At 39.8% G+C, this 13,158-nt stretch overlaps 1 long non-coding RNA gene across 2 annotated transcripts in view; it reads right to left on the reverse strand.

Annotated features, from left to right (window-relative positions):
• LOC146543499 (uncharacterized) overlaps positions 1-13,158 on the reverse strand; it is a 45,041-nt gene that overhangs the window by 13,376 nt on the left and 18,507 nt on the right. The window contains exons 1-2 of one of the 2 annotated variants that reach the window (XR_014886059.1): positions 11,056-11,192; positions 6,735-6,852 (exon numbers count right to left, since the gene is read on the reverse strand). The exons of the other annotated variant lie outside the window; for it this stretch is intronic. This is a non-coding gene — a long non-coding RNA (uncharacterized LOC146543499). Of the gene's footprint in view, positions 1-6,734; positions 6,853-11,055; positions 11,193-13,158 lie in introns of those variants that run through there. 2 annotated transcript variants of the gene reach the window in all.

The raw sequence follows: 13,158 nt of genomic DNA on the forward strand, positions 1-13,158 counted from the left end.
AACCACATTGATGTCTTCACAGTGACTAGCAGTCCTACCAAGAGAAGCACTTCCCTTTTATCACTATAGGCAGGGAGTTTCATGTGATCTTATTTTCAACAGTAAATTACTTCCTGTTGTGAGTTCAACTGTTTGAAACACTGCACAAAAAATCCTACGCTGCAGGAAATAGTTCTGTTCTATTTAAATATTTGCTAGTTATACAAATTGCTTCCTTTCCAAATTGCTTCAATTTTTTTTTTTTTTTTAACTTTTTAAATTGTCTGGTTTAATTATCAAACTGCTTTCAAGTGCAGGATAGCTCGTTGGGTTGTTTTTCAGAATACTAGGGGATTTAAGTTATTTCTGTAAGTAGTACATTCTTTTACTTGATGGTTTTCACCTCCCACAAAAATAATTTGGAAATGACCACAGCATCAGAAAAAGTAACAGGAGTATATTTAAAGTATAAGGGATCAAGTTTAAGTGACAACTAAACAGTGATTTTTTCCATTCTGATTAAGTCAGACCCTGTCACTGCAGCCCTTCAAAACTGAAATAAAACATTTCCTTTCTTCCTCTTCTCATGCCAAAGCCAAAACATATTATGCTCTCATTTAAATAGGAAAGATGACAGCCCCACATCAGTTTAATTGCACTAAGTGGGTATTGGGGATATCTGACTCAATATTTTGGAGGTAAATGCGCAGCGAGCTGAGCCTAATGATCTACCAGCAGCTCTGACTCGATCCACACGACACCACTTTCAGGTTCCTTAGAAAGGCTGCTGGAAAAGTAGCGATGCATTTTTAGGATTAGCTCTGATACCTCCTTGCTCAGTAGAGCGGTGCTCGTCAAGCAATGACAAAAGCAGTTTTATGAAAGTTGAGTAGTTACGGCTTAACTTTGGCATTCCCATCAGGATCTAATTATAGCAGGCTGGGTCACACTGCTGGCTCTGCCGCTCCCCCAGCAGCGCAGCTGAGTCAGCACAGCCAAGCAGGGACAGTCCTGCAGCAGGACGTGCACCTGGTGGGGCCAGGGCTGCTCCGCTCAGCACAGGAGGTGCACTGATGTCTGCTGGCATGCGGGACCGGTCCTGATACACCTCTGCTCAAAAAAAAAAAAACAAAAAAGAAACGGAGAGAAAAAGAAGGGAAAGGAGTATGGGAATCTAATCATCACTCTGCATGATTTTTATCTTTGCCTATTCAAAGCCACAAACGCTTTGCCCATAGGTAACATATAAAGAAATTAATTCTGAGTTGCTAGCTCTTCAATGCAATCTTTTTGATCATCTCATCGCCAAATAAAGACAAACACTTTCATCCACAGCGTCAAGTCTTCACAGAGATGAAAGTTCAGACTTAAAGGCTGCTAAGTTACACCAAAGACCTGCACTGTGTGTCAATTTACAGGAAATCTGTCTGCAATACGATTGTGAAACAACAACACTGTGTGGAAGGAGGACAGCACTTTGTAACAGAGAGTGGAAATAGAAACCTGCATTCAAGAACGCAGGAAGCTCCTGAAGTTTCTTCTGCAGAAACCAAAATATGACATTAATTCTTCTTCGCAGTCAGTGCCCCAAATGGCACTGGCAGCAGTGTCACTACTATACTAGTTCATCTTCTAATCTTCAATGGCTGAACTTAAAACACGGCCTTCTCCATCCAGCTCATCTTTTAAATTCAGTCCATTTGCCATGTTTTTATCTCACAATGCAAATAGAGAGAAAAGTCCGACTAATATTTATGTATTACAAAAAGGCTTCTAATATAAACAGTAAATAGAGCACTTTGGGCATCCTGTTTGCAGGCATCACCACTAATCTTTCCCAAGACTGTTCCTGACTTTTGACATTTTATTCCTAGGACTTCTATGTTCACTTGAAGTGTGGCTTTCTGTATGGCTGTCAGTTACAGATTACATGGAATTTGAAGCTAATTCTTCCTTAAGAAAGAAATATGTGGAGGAAGCAAGTGTTAAGAATTCAGACAACCCAGGTTTACAGATGAGTGATCCCTAATTCTGACTCTGCTCAAGAATTCACTGTCAGAAGGAATGGAAAGGAAATGGTGTATACTGCACTACAAAAGAAAACAAAATATCTTCAGTCAGTAAACTAAACAATAAAAGCATCCTGAAAGTTTAGCAGAAGGCCACGTTCTGGCAATTCTCCTTTTAATTAAGGTGATAATTTTATATGGCTGTATTAAAAAAAAAAAAAAAGCAGGTGCCTAGTCTTTGCTGAGAAAATATTGTTTGAAGGTCAAATTCCTCTGTAGCTGCATGGAGATCACCTGCATTTCACATAAAGGGCAGAACTGGCCCCGCAGTAGGAAAAGAAAATACCTCAAACACTTAATCCCATTTTTCCTCTGCTTCCAGATACTCAAGATGTGATCATACTGATATTATTCTATGCCCTTATAAACCTAAAGGGCCTGGTCTTTGAACAGACAATGTTCCAGAAGAATTAATATCTAACCTTAAAAGAAGGAAGACATTAAAAAATGTTTATAAGCTTTGTCTGTACCAACATTTTCAGGGAAGTAAAATTATATCACACTAATACACATTAACAGCACAGTCAGAAATTTTAAAGCCTGTTTAACCAGAGAAACACAGAGCTTATTAGAGATTGGAAGATTCACATTAACGAAGTTTGTTCACAAAATGAATTCCAGAGAAATTAGGTGAACAGTATTATACCAGCAAAGGAAGGAATTTTTACATGCTTTATATATAATTGAGTGTTTAATAACAAATGGAGAAAGTGACTTAGTTCTATGAGCTGTGAGATGTATCACTGAGGAGTACTTTGAAAGCCATCCTAGCTTGCTGTTGCAACTACAACCCAAAAAATCCTCCAAGTAATACAACATTGCTTCAGCTTACTGAGAATTTGATGACATCCATACTATTGCCCAGCAATGTGGTATGATTTGGCAGTCTATCATTTACCTACAAAGCTACTAAACTGAAATACTTAGACAAACATTTCCATTGATAGTGCAATTCATAGAAAGTAAGAGGCCCCTCCTCTTACTTCAATATTTCTGGGCATATAAATTTTCATGCACAAAGATAAAAATCCTGTTTTGTTTCATGCTTTCCTGTTGCAGGTCTACTGCTACGAACACTTTCAGGTCAGTGTTCTGCTCCAGGATCCCACAAATGGCCGGATCCTTTCCTATCATCAGCCACACCTGGCAGAAGGGATTCTAAAGCAGGAGGTGGCCACAGCCATGCACCCAGGCAGGGCCACATGCTTCTGAAGATGTGCTCCTAGCAATAGGCTGCCAGTGCCAGCCTGCCCTGCTGTGCCACCCTACACAGCAAAGATGGTCACAGTGTGATGAAGTGCCACCGTCACACACCGCTGCAGGCTGACACCCTGGGATCCCCAACCACTACACAGTTCAACACATGAATTAACATGAGCCCATTGGAAACACTGAATTCCGGTTCCTTCAGAGATCTGGGCTTCATGCCAAATTCTCAATAAATCATAATTAGGAGCTCAGACGTTGGGAATTGGTATAACGATTGTATCCAAGCAGGGATTTTGGTTCCAATCCCCTCACTTTACCATGCAAATACAAGAATGACCACCCAGCACTGAGAAAAGCTCAATTTAGCAATGTCTATTGCTCAGTTTAACAGAGTGAAGTGCTCTCAGTAATCTTTTGCTCTCAGAGCAATCTGTCTCCTGAACAATTCTACTTTATCATAGCAAACTAGTTCAAGAAGAAATTATTTTAACCTTGGCATTAAAGTTCCGGATAAGATACTTAATACCCACTACTTAGCAGAGAAGTAAGGTCATAGGAGACATATTGCTCTGAACCCTTCTTTCCCTTTTGCACACATTTGTAACCATACTGGAGACCTACAAACATGATACAAAATCTGCTAGACAGAAAAAGAGCCTCTCCTCCATTAGAACTCTGCTTTGTGCAGAAGACAGAGATCCCGGGCTAAGATCCAGCTTGGAAGCCCCAGCAGGGAATCATCCTACAGTAGAGGATTTCTCTGCAAGCAGTCTGTGGCCAAACCCCATGCCCTTTGCATAATGGAACATACAGCCCAGAATGTCAGAATCCATTCCAAGAATTGTGCCAGATAGCACAAATGAGGAGACTCATCTTTACAAGTTTTATAGATGTTGATGGCATTTATACGAAGGCTTTGGGCTTTGCTGGAGAATGACAATGAAAGAGCCTACTTCACCTCCTCCACTGAGGCTGCGTTCCTAGTTCCGAGCAGCAGGATTGCAGCAGTCAAGATAAAAAAAAGCAGGTCATGCACGATTAATTATTAATTTCTACCAAGTTTTCAGAAATGCCCATAATATTTTTCTCAGTATGTGTGAGAATTTGACTGTTTCTCTGCCCAGTGTTGTACATACACTAGCATGTTCGATTTTTTCAATAGCATAATTTATATATATATATATATATAAATAAAATTGATTATATAGATCAGATTTTTATTAAGCCAAAAACAAATTCCACAAAGTTAGTCTAATACCAAATTTAGACTGGCTGCATACTTTGATGAAGTTTATGTATTTTAAAAAAAACAATTCTATGTCTGGACACATTCTGCTAACACTGAATTCAGTGTGTATTCTATCACTGGTAGAGATGGGGAAAATTAAACCAAAACCAAGAGTTCGGCAAATGCTGTTCTCCATCCTCGGTTTTGAGCAGGCATCTCATTTTTAATCAGTTATAAACGGATGTCACATATAGCAGAAACGCATTCCTTGGTGTTAGCCAGCTCTTTAATAGCAGAATATTTGACCGCTATTGCATTTTTCTACTGGAGTACTAACAGAAACATCAGCATAGCTGCCATGATGTATTTAAATGATTTGCCCATTTCCTCTCACTATGTGAAAGCCCCTATTTGCAAGAAACGTGCTTCACACACTGGGAGTATCCCAAGGAAGGCAGTTACTGCATAGACTACGTTTATGGTGTAACATCCTCCAAAGCATTAGACAAAATAGATGAGAGCAGCTTTCATTGCTGCCAGTCTGCAAAGAGTTCCCCTTTAAAGCCAACTGCACAAAGGCTGACCTTTCTTACAGTAACTCAATTGCACTCCAGTTGGCAATGTAGTGATGCTCTGTTTTCAGAAGGAACCTCATAAAATTTTGCTGAACTTGCTTGAAGTTAAATCTTAAGTGCTGGTACAGTTTCTCTTTTAGAGAAAGAGAATATTGGATCATTTCTTCTTTAAGGTAGAAAGGGGACGGAATGGATTTGCAGATATCAGTGATGCCTCTTGTAGTTTTACGGACATTTATTTTTCTTTAAAATATCCAGCAGATGGCCCAGGAGTTTCCAGGAATGATCACAAAGGTCAAACTTACAGGCTAAGCCATCTTTTTTGAATATTAACAGTAGAACTGCTGTTACTTTGAAAACCAAAAAAACACAGGTCTGTTGAAGTACTCCAATATAAAATAACACAAGCAAATTAAAACGCACTGACACCTCCTTAGAATTTAAATCATCCAGAGAAAGAATGGGAAAGTCCAAAAGTCATACTGAAGGACAGGAAAAGGTGATTAGGGTTATAAAAAGGGCATTCAAGAATAGTTGTTCAAACACCTTCAAAGTACGGATATGAACAAAATGGGAAATAAAATTCCTGTTCTAGAACACAGCATAATCCTCTTGCAAGCAAATCATGAGCAACAGCCATATACAAAACCCAGAAGCTAAAAAAAATAAAAAAATAAATCAGCATTTATGACTCCTTTAATGCCAAAGAAACTCCTCAAAAACAAATCAGCAATTACATCAAGCAGTGCAAACAATATTTCAGAAGTCAAGTTAAAAATGGCTCTTCACTTTTTGAAAGTGTTTTGGATGATCCAACTGCAATTCGCTTGAAGAAACAGCTTTACAGAGCTGCTCAGTTCAGCAGAAACTGCTTGGGCGTAAGGTCATGGGCTTACACACCCAGCCCTGTGATTCATTCAGATCCACCACACAATAGAAGGTTTTTGGTTTGTTTTCCTATTCATACCTCCAGTGCTTATCATAGCACAGTGTACACTTACATGCTCAGCCAGAGAGGAGTTATTCTTTATTGTCCTAGATTTCAGGTGAGGGGTGGAACGCTCTGTCACCATGACTAAACATCATCATACTGCCGTGGTCTGCACTGTAAACTGCCTGCAGAGGTAGGCACAAACATCTTTCCACCCAGGGTATGGAAGCTTCTCACACTGCAGCTCCTTCCTCCTCCTCCTGTTAAAGCCATTATGTCCCTTTAAGAACTTCTAGACTAGCTGTGCCCAGCATATGTAAAGGATAGGCTGGATAATGCCATCATCCTGCACACAGGCAAATAAATACTGATTCTTATCACTTCTGGTTTCAAACAACTTTTGTGAAGGCTCAGCTGAAGCCACAAGTCAGTTCAGTGCTTAAAGACAGCCATGAAGTGCACACAATGGCACAATGGCAGTGCTTGGACTGCAGAAGTAAGCAAGGCAGACTCCTGGACAGCGGGCTCTGCCTGGCCTTACCATTGCAGATCTGACATCTCCATGGTAGGTTAGACTCTAATATTCCTGCATGAAAACATTATTTTGGAAATTAAAAAAAGAAAAAAAAAAAAGTCCTTCAATGCTTCGAGAATCTTCCCCCCCAAAAAAAATTCTAGGAAGTTCTGTCACTGCTATACAATGTTATGAGCTATTTCAAAAGCTTATCTGAAGTATCACTTACCGTTCATTTCTGTGGCAATTCTAAAAGTTGCCATGGGACTTTATTAAATTCTTGTAGAATCCCACTATGCTCATTCCTATCAAATTTCACTGAGTTTTTCCACAGGACTTTGCACAGTCTGTTAAAGCAAAAGCTTGGAGTCAGTATAATCTAATTTGGACATTCTGATGAATGAATTTAAAGGGAAAAATTGAGTCATCATTAATTTATAACACATTGCCAGACTTAACAGTAAATACTGATCACCACAATTTTGGAAATATCTATCACAAGCTTATGCTCCAAGTCTTTTACTGACTGGTCTGCTATCAAAAACAAGCAACGTCAACAATTCCATGCTGATGCCCACAGCTACGTATTGGCAAGAAATCCCAAGCCCTTCTTCTTAAAAAGACTATTTTAAAAGTCAAAGTAATTTAGTTTCTTCCCCTACACATTCTTCTCTATATGTACAAGCAAACAGAAAATAGTTTACTAGTGCTAATTAGAAAGGAGAAGCTTCAGTCTGAAACAAATGCATTTTATAACTATCCAGGATGAACAAATAAATTGGAGCACAGAGTTAATAACTTATGCCAGCATTGCTCCATGCATCAAGGATCTTATATGCACATGGGAGGGCATTACAAAAATTAGCCTAATGTACCAGAAAGAATGAGTTTGATCTTCCATTACAGCATTATTCTATTACCATTGCTTTGCATTTCAGGCAACCTCACAGCAAATATCCTCTCTGAGACCGAGGTAGGTGTCCCTGCTGTGTGGGATTCACCTCACTTGTGTCAGGCTGTGGACCTTTTGCAAAAAACGCAGCAGATGAGTAAAGTCATAATTCATCTGTGTTTGGCACCTTTCATGCAAATGGCTCTATGATGAGATGAGAATGTGCAACATTTTATTCAGCCTCCCTGATAAAGTTACCTGTAGTCATTTAATCAGCTCCATCCCTCCTTCAAGTGATGTCATGGGTTTCTCTTCCCTGGCATAGGAGCATTAGAAGGGGCCGATCCAAAGAATCTCAAACAGCAGGCAGGGAGACAAACATTGTACTGAGCTAAGACATTCAGGGCAGGCAATAGCCCCCATTCTCCAGCTACAAATAAGACTGTCTGCTGAAGGCTACTAGAATATGGAATAACAGTGGCTTCCATCACACATAAGTGCTTATGCTTTGCAGTCTGATTCTTCCACATGGATTTGTATGTGAAATTTAAATTCTCAATGGTTTTAAAAAAAAAAAAAAAAAAAACACACAGAAATATTCTGTATGGTAAAACATAGCATTGTAGTTATCAAGTATTATACCAGCTTTTTTTTTCTTATTAATACAGCAATATAAACTATTGTTTCACCTTCATTTACTAATTTAAATGTCTTTTCCACTCGGTGCTGGATATGAACTGTAGACTAAAGTTCTCAAGCTGTTTGTCCACTTATCTCTTTCAATATTCTACAGCTGAGTCAAGCTCAGCTGGTCCATCATTGACTGCAACTTACTGGCAGTGCTTCCAATCAGTTTACCTATATTGCATTTCTCACAAGTTGAGGAGAGGAGCCCAGAACAGCCCTTTAGAGTCAGAGAAGTGTGAGAGAACAGTAAAAATTGCATTTAAGAACCAAGACTTCGACTTAGGAGCATAGGGTCATAGCTCTTGAAGCTCTGGTCACACACGAAAGCAGATGTGATCATTAAGGCATCTTCTGTGATTCACTATCAGTTCTAGATAACAACTGTGTTTCCTGAACAGAACAGCATCATTATTCATTGCTTTTTACTTTAAAATACCTTGCTGCTATTTGCATGAGTGAGTCTTGCGTCCCAAAGGAAAGAAGAAAACTGCATGCAGTACTACTACCTGCCAGTACAAGTTCCAACCTTCACTTCTGGGTACAGTGCCTGAAAAAAAGTGATCTCTAATGTCTTCTACTAGAAAGAAAAAGTAATTTCTGTATAGATGAGAAAAAGGGAAACTTCAGACTTCATGACACATGTGAAAAGTCCCGAGGAGCACAGAAGGGTTAAACAGAGCTGCTGCAGCCTCTAAACTGTTCCAGTGAATCTCTCTGTTCTAAGAGCACAGGAGGAAGAGAAGGAGACAAATGATGGTAAATGGGTGGAGCAGAACATTCTGGAGGAAGAAAGAAGGTAGCATGACTTTGGAAGCGAAATTCCAGGAAAACATCAGAAAGATGAAAACTGAAAACAGAAGTGGAATGCAACCCTTCAGTGCTGTGAATCATTGTTTGGCTGGAAACCAGGAAATAATTGCTGGAACAGGCAAACAGCAAAAAGCTATTACAGAGACCCTCAGCAGGAAACAAGCAAGATGACTGGGGAGAAACTGCTGGATGGCTCCAGTCAACTTCCATTGATGGGGCAAGTTAACAGAAAACACAGCACAAGCAGGAACGAAGGACAGCAGTCTGAGCTGGTATGCCAAAAGAAAACACTGCACCCTCACTCACAAGGGGATCGTATGAGAATGAACCTGCCCAAATCTTACAGTGAAATTAAAGTATCTGAAACAGAAATAAAACATTCTGTTCCTCCACCTTCCCATGAAGTGGATGGCTGCACATAGATTTAAAATGGAATACTTTGTTTTCTACTAAAAAACAGCTTTTTCCACAAAGCATTGGCTCTTCTTTGATAAAATACTGACTCGTTTTGTTTCTTTTGTTGATGAATTCCCTATGAAATTCCCGGAGGGGTGAAGTATTATTGCCATTCTGTATCGGTGCTGCAGTTGGAGCACCTTGTAATTCCAAGAGAGAAAAGCTGAAGCATAACTACTCAGGCCATGGGGGACAACCTGGCAGCATCTGCAATTTAAACTGCAAAAGTTTAAAACAAAACCTTACAGCTGAACATTATGGGGCTTTCATTGCTTGCAAAGGTATAAAAAAAAAATCTCAGTTTGGTAAGGCCGGATACCACATTTCTCATACAAGAACACCCATGAGCAGAAGTGACTCACAGTGTCAGTGTGGAAGCCAAGCCCTCTGTCCAGCCCAGAGCCCGCTCACAGCTCTGAGGAGCCCAAACGGCCAAAGGTCTCTCTGACATATGTGCAATTAACAGAAATAGATACAGTCCTCGCTCTTGACAAATCTGACTTCTAGGTGGCCATTAAATATTGCAATATTCAGCCTTTGTAACATCCATGGAAACACACTCAACTGAAGCAGACATTAGCCCTCAGCCATTAACTTAATTAGTTTTTATTTTGTTTTTTGAGGCCAACTCAGAACACTACATGCACGTACATTTTTCCCATTTCTTAAGGGTGACACAGATCTCAGCAAAATGAAACAGCTCAAAAAAAAAAAAAAACACCACATCTTTTGGTAGAAATATAAGAGGGCTGCTCTGAAAGTAGTGCTTCCTATTTCATTACATTGGCCTGCGATGTCAGAGGTGGATGTTGGTGATATGAACACCTCCTGTCCCAGCATCAGGAACAGCCTCAGCAACTCCCATTCAAGAAAAATGAACAGAAATAGGATCAAGCACAGAAAATCATTAGTAAGATGAATGGGAAAGACAGAGCTTATCTTCCACAAGAAAACTAAATGAACTTAGGTTCAGCCCACCTAACTGAAGCCTGAAAAGGTTTATGATTGATCATCTGAAGTACATTAAAGAGCTAAGCACTGTTCATATCTATTTAAGCTAAGTGACAGCACTGACTTAACAACAAACTGTCCATGTGTATTATCCATTCTTCAACAAATTCAAGCCAGAAAATAGCAGGAAGTTTCAATGAAGGTTTTAAACAACATTTCCATCTGCCAGCAATACTGTGGCAATACCACAGCCAAAAGCTCATTATGTTCAATATGGAGTTCACTGAATTTTGACATTTTTGTTGAGGTCTGTCTTCAAACTAAATACTGAGGAATACAATGCAATTTTTTTTAACATGCTTTGACTTTCATAGAATTTCACACTGTAATGGAATATGACATTTTTGAAACGTCTCCATCACAACTACCTCAATTGCAATGCACATAGTTTGACACTATTAGCTAAAAAAAAAAAAAAAAAAAAAAAAACAGTGATGTGCTTCCCACCAATCATTGATAGAAGCCTTTCAAATTTAATGTGAGGAAAAACTTCAAAACTCTCAGGACTGTCTATACTGTAAGAAGAAAAGCAAGCCAAGAGGCACGCAGCTCCTGGAAAGAAGCAACAATTTAGAAGTTACAGTTCCTAAATCTTCCTTTTGTGATGTGACAAATCTTTACAGCGCTGAAGCAGCGATTGATACCTCACATCAAGTCGCATATTAATGGTTGGAAAGACCAACAAGTTGCTTACCTGTTGGGTCGGAAAATTCAAGACGACAGCTCGTATTTTGCCTATTAGATGTAGAAAACATGATTAATTTAACCAAACTCAATGGGCAAAACTTGCTTTTTAAAACTTGATGTTCCCTGGGCTCCCTGCTCAATGTGTATCTCAGTACGCAAAGGCGGGGCAGATTTTGAAAACCCACTGGTCTCAGCCCATGAGAGACGTTTCATGCTGATGTGTCAGTGTTTCAGCTTTTATTTGAGCTGCAAGTCACTCTGGTAGTTAGGAAGCACAGCACACAGGACATTATGCACCTCATAAAATCTTCTGGTCAGGGCATTCCGTACAAAAGATGTTGCGTCACCGACTTCCTGATTTGCAGGACTTGTTAAGAATGTAAAAGCACACCCGGGGGACTGCTGCTGGGAGGAGAGGTCTCCGCTGCACACAGATGGCTGCTGCCTCTCGACCAGGCAGCTCCTTTCCCAGCACAGCATCCATCTGGACACACACGTGCACAATGTCCTGTGGAGCGACACGCAGAGGCACAGAGACTGAGGTGTGCAACAGAGCTCCTCACTTCTTCACAGCTGAAAAAGGTTCTTTAAAGTAATTTTAAATCAGAAAAAAAATTACTTCCACTTCTTAGAAAAGCATCAGTCTCTGCTGGATCAGCTTCCAGTAGCAGTAGTTAGGTATTTTTCCATTTTATTCTGCCTTCTACAGAGCAACAATTACTACATTATCTCTGGAGAGGGCACAAGTCTCCCTACAATTTCTGTTTTAATTCCAAATTTTACCACTCTTCCCTTACGAAGTCGTAACCTCACTAGGAGAACAGGAAATAAATACATCACAGGTCTGAAGGGAGTCAGTCTGGGACAGGTTTGTGTACATCAATTATTCCTAGATTTGTGTGCAAGACATGCAAAAGTTTGTAACACCTAAATTTTTAATTACTGTTCTTACAGATTACTGGAATAGCTGTCATATTAAACTGGTGACCTTCTGACAAGCTTCAAATTACCCTCATGTGTTGGGAGGGAGCACGGCCGGCAGCAGGCAGCCAGGTATGCTCTGCACACACAACAGTGGCAATGGCAGCTGCTTTGCGAACCTTCTGTGGGTGCTCCTGGGGAAAGGGAGACAGGATCCAGCTATGTGTCAGTTTGCCTCTGTATCTTTTCAGGCATTTCAATTTCATTGCTCGACAGACTTTTCTGAGAGTCTTTTTAATACCTGAGCTGACTTACTGGGATAATTAACACATTAAGAATTCTGTTTTCTGATAAAATACATTTAATTTGAAGGTGTCTGCATTTATCTGACCAAGTGCGTTTCCATGCCTTTTTTCTGCACAACTCTCCTATCACTTATAGAAATTTTGTGCTTTAAAAACATTCTTAAGTAGTTCAGCTGAAGGGTCGGGCTCAATCCCATCTCATTAGATGAGAAGTCTTTCCAAGACACTGCTGGAAGCAGTCAGGTTCCCAACAGGAACATCAGGTTTAAGCAGCAGCCATGGCCATTGACATTCCTAATGTTTTCCTTCACAAATACTAAGACAACATGCTTTATGCTCTCCCTTGGCATGAACAAAGCCCAAATATTCAATAACTTTCTGTTATCTAATATAAGTTAGAGAAAGCCTCCATGGAATTCCTAGCATTCAGGATGGAGCCCAGTCGAAGGCTTCAGCTCCAGCTTCACCAAGCTGCACTCACAGCCATCCTTCTTTAGCCCAATTATTCATTATGAGCAGAGATAACTCAAAGATCATAGCTGTAATGCACACATAATCCTCAGTAACTTACAGATAATAATAAAAATATGATTCTTAATTAGCTTAGATTCTAAGATTCAGTGACATCTTGCAAACATTAACTAGTTATTCTTGCACTAGACTGCATGGAGCAGCTAAGAGATATGATACATTAGCCTTGTCTCAGCAACATACAAGAACTTTCCATTATACATAAATGGAATCATCTGGGACTGCATCATCCTAAATACCCAAATCAATGTGGAACTAACACCACCATCTAGACGTAACTGCATTTTGCTGTATCAACATGCGTCGTAGTTAGAATTAATAGCTCTTCTCATTTCATGAGGCACATCCTACCA

This window comes from Meleagris gallopavo, chromosome 13, assembly GCF_905368555.1.
Source record: "Meleagris gallopavo chromosome 13, MGAL_WU_HG_1.1, whole genome shotgun sequence".
NCBI classification, from domain to species: Eukaryota; Metazoa; Chordata; class Aves; order Galliformes; family Phasianidae; genus Meleagris; species Meleagris gallopavo.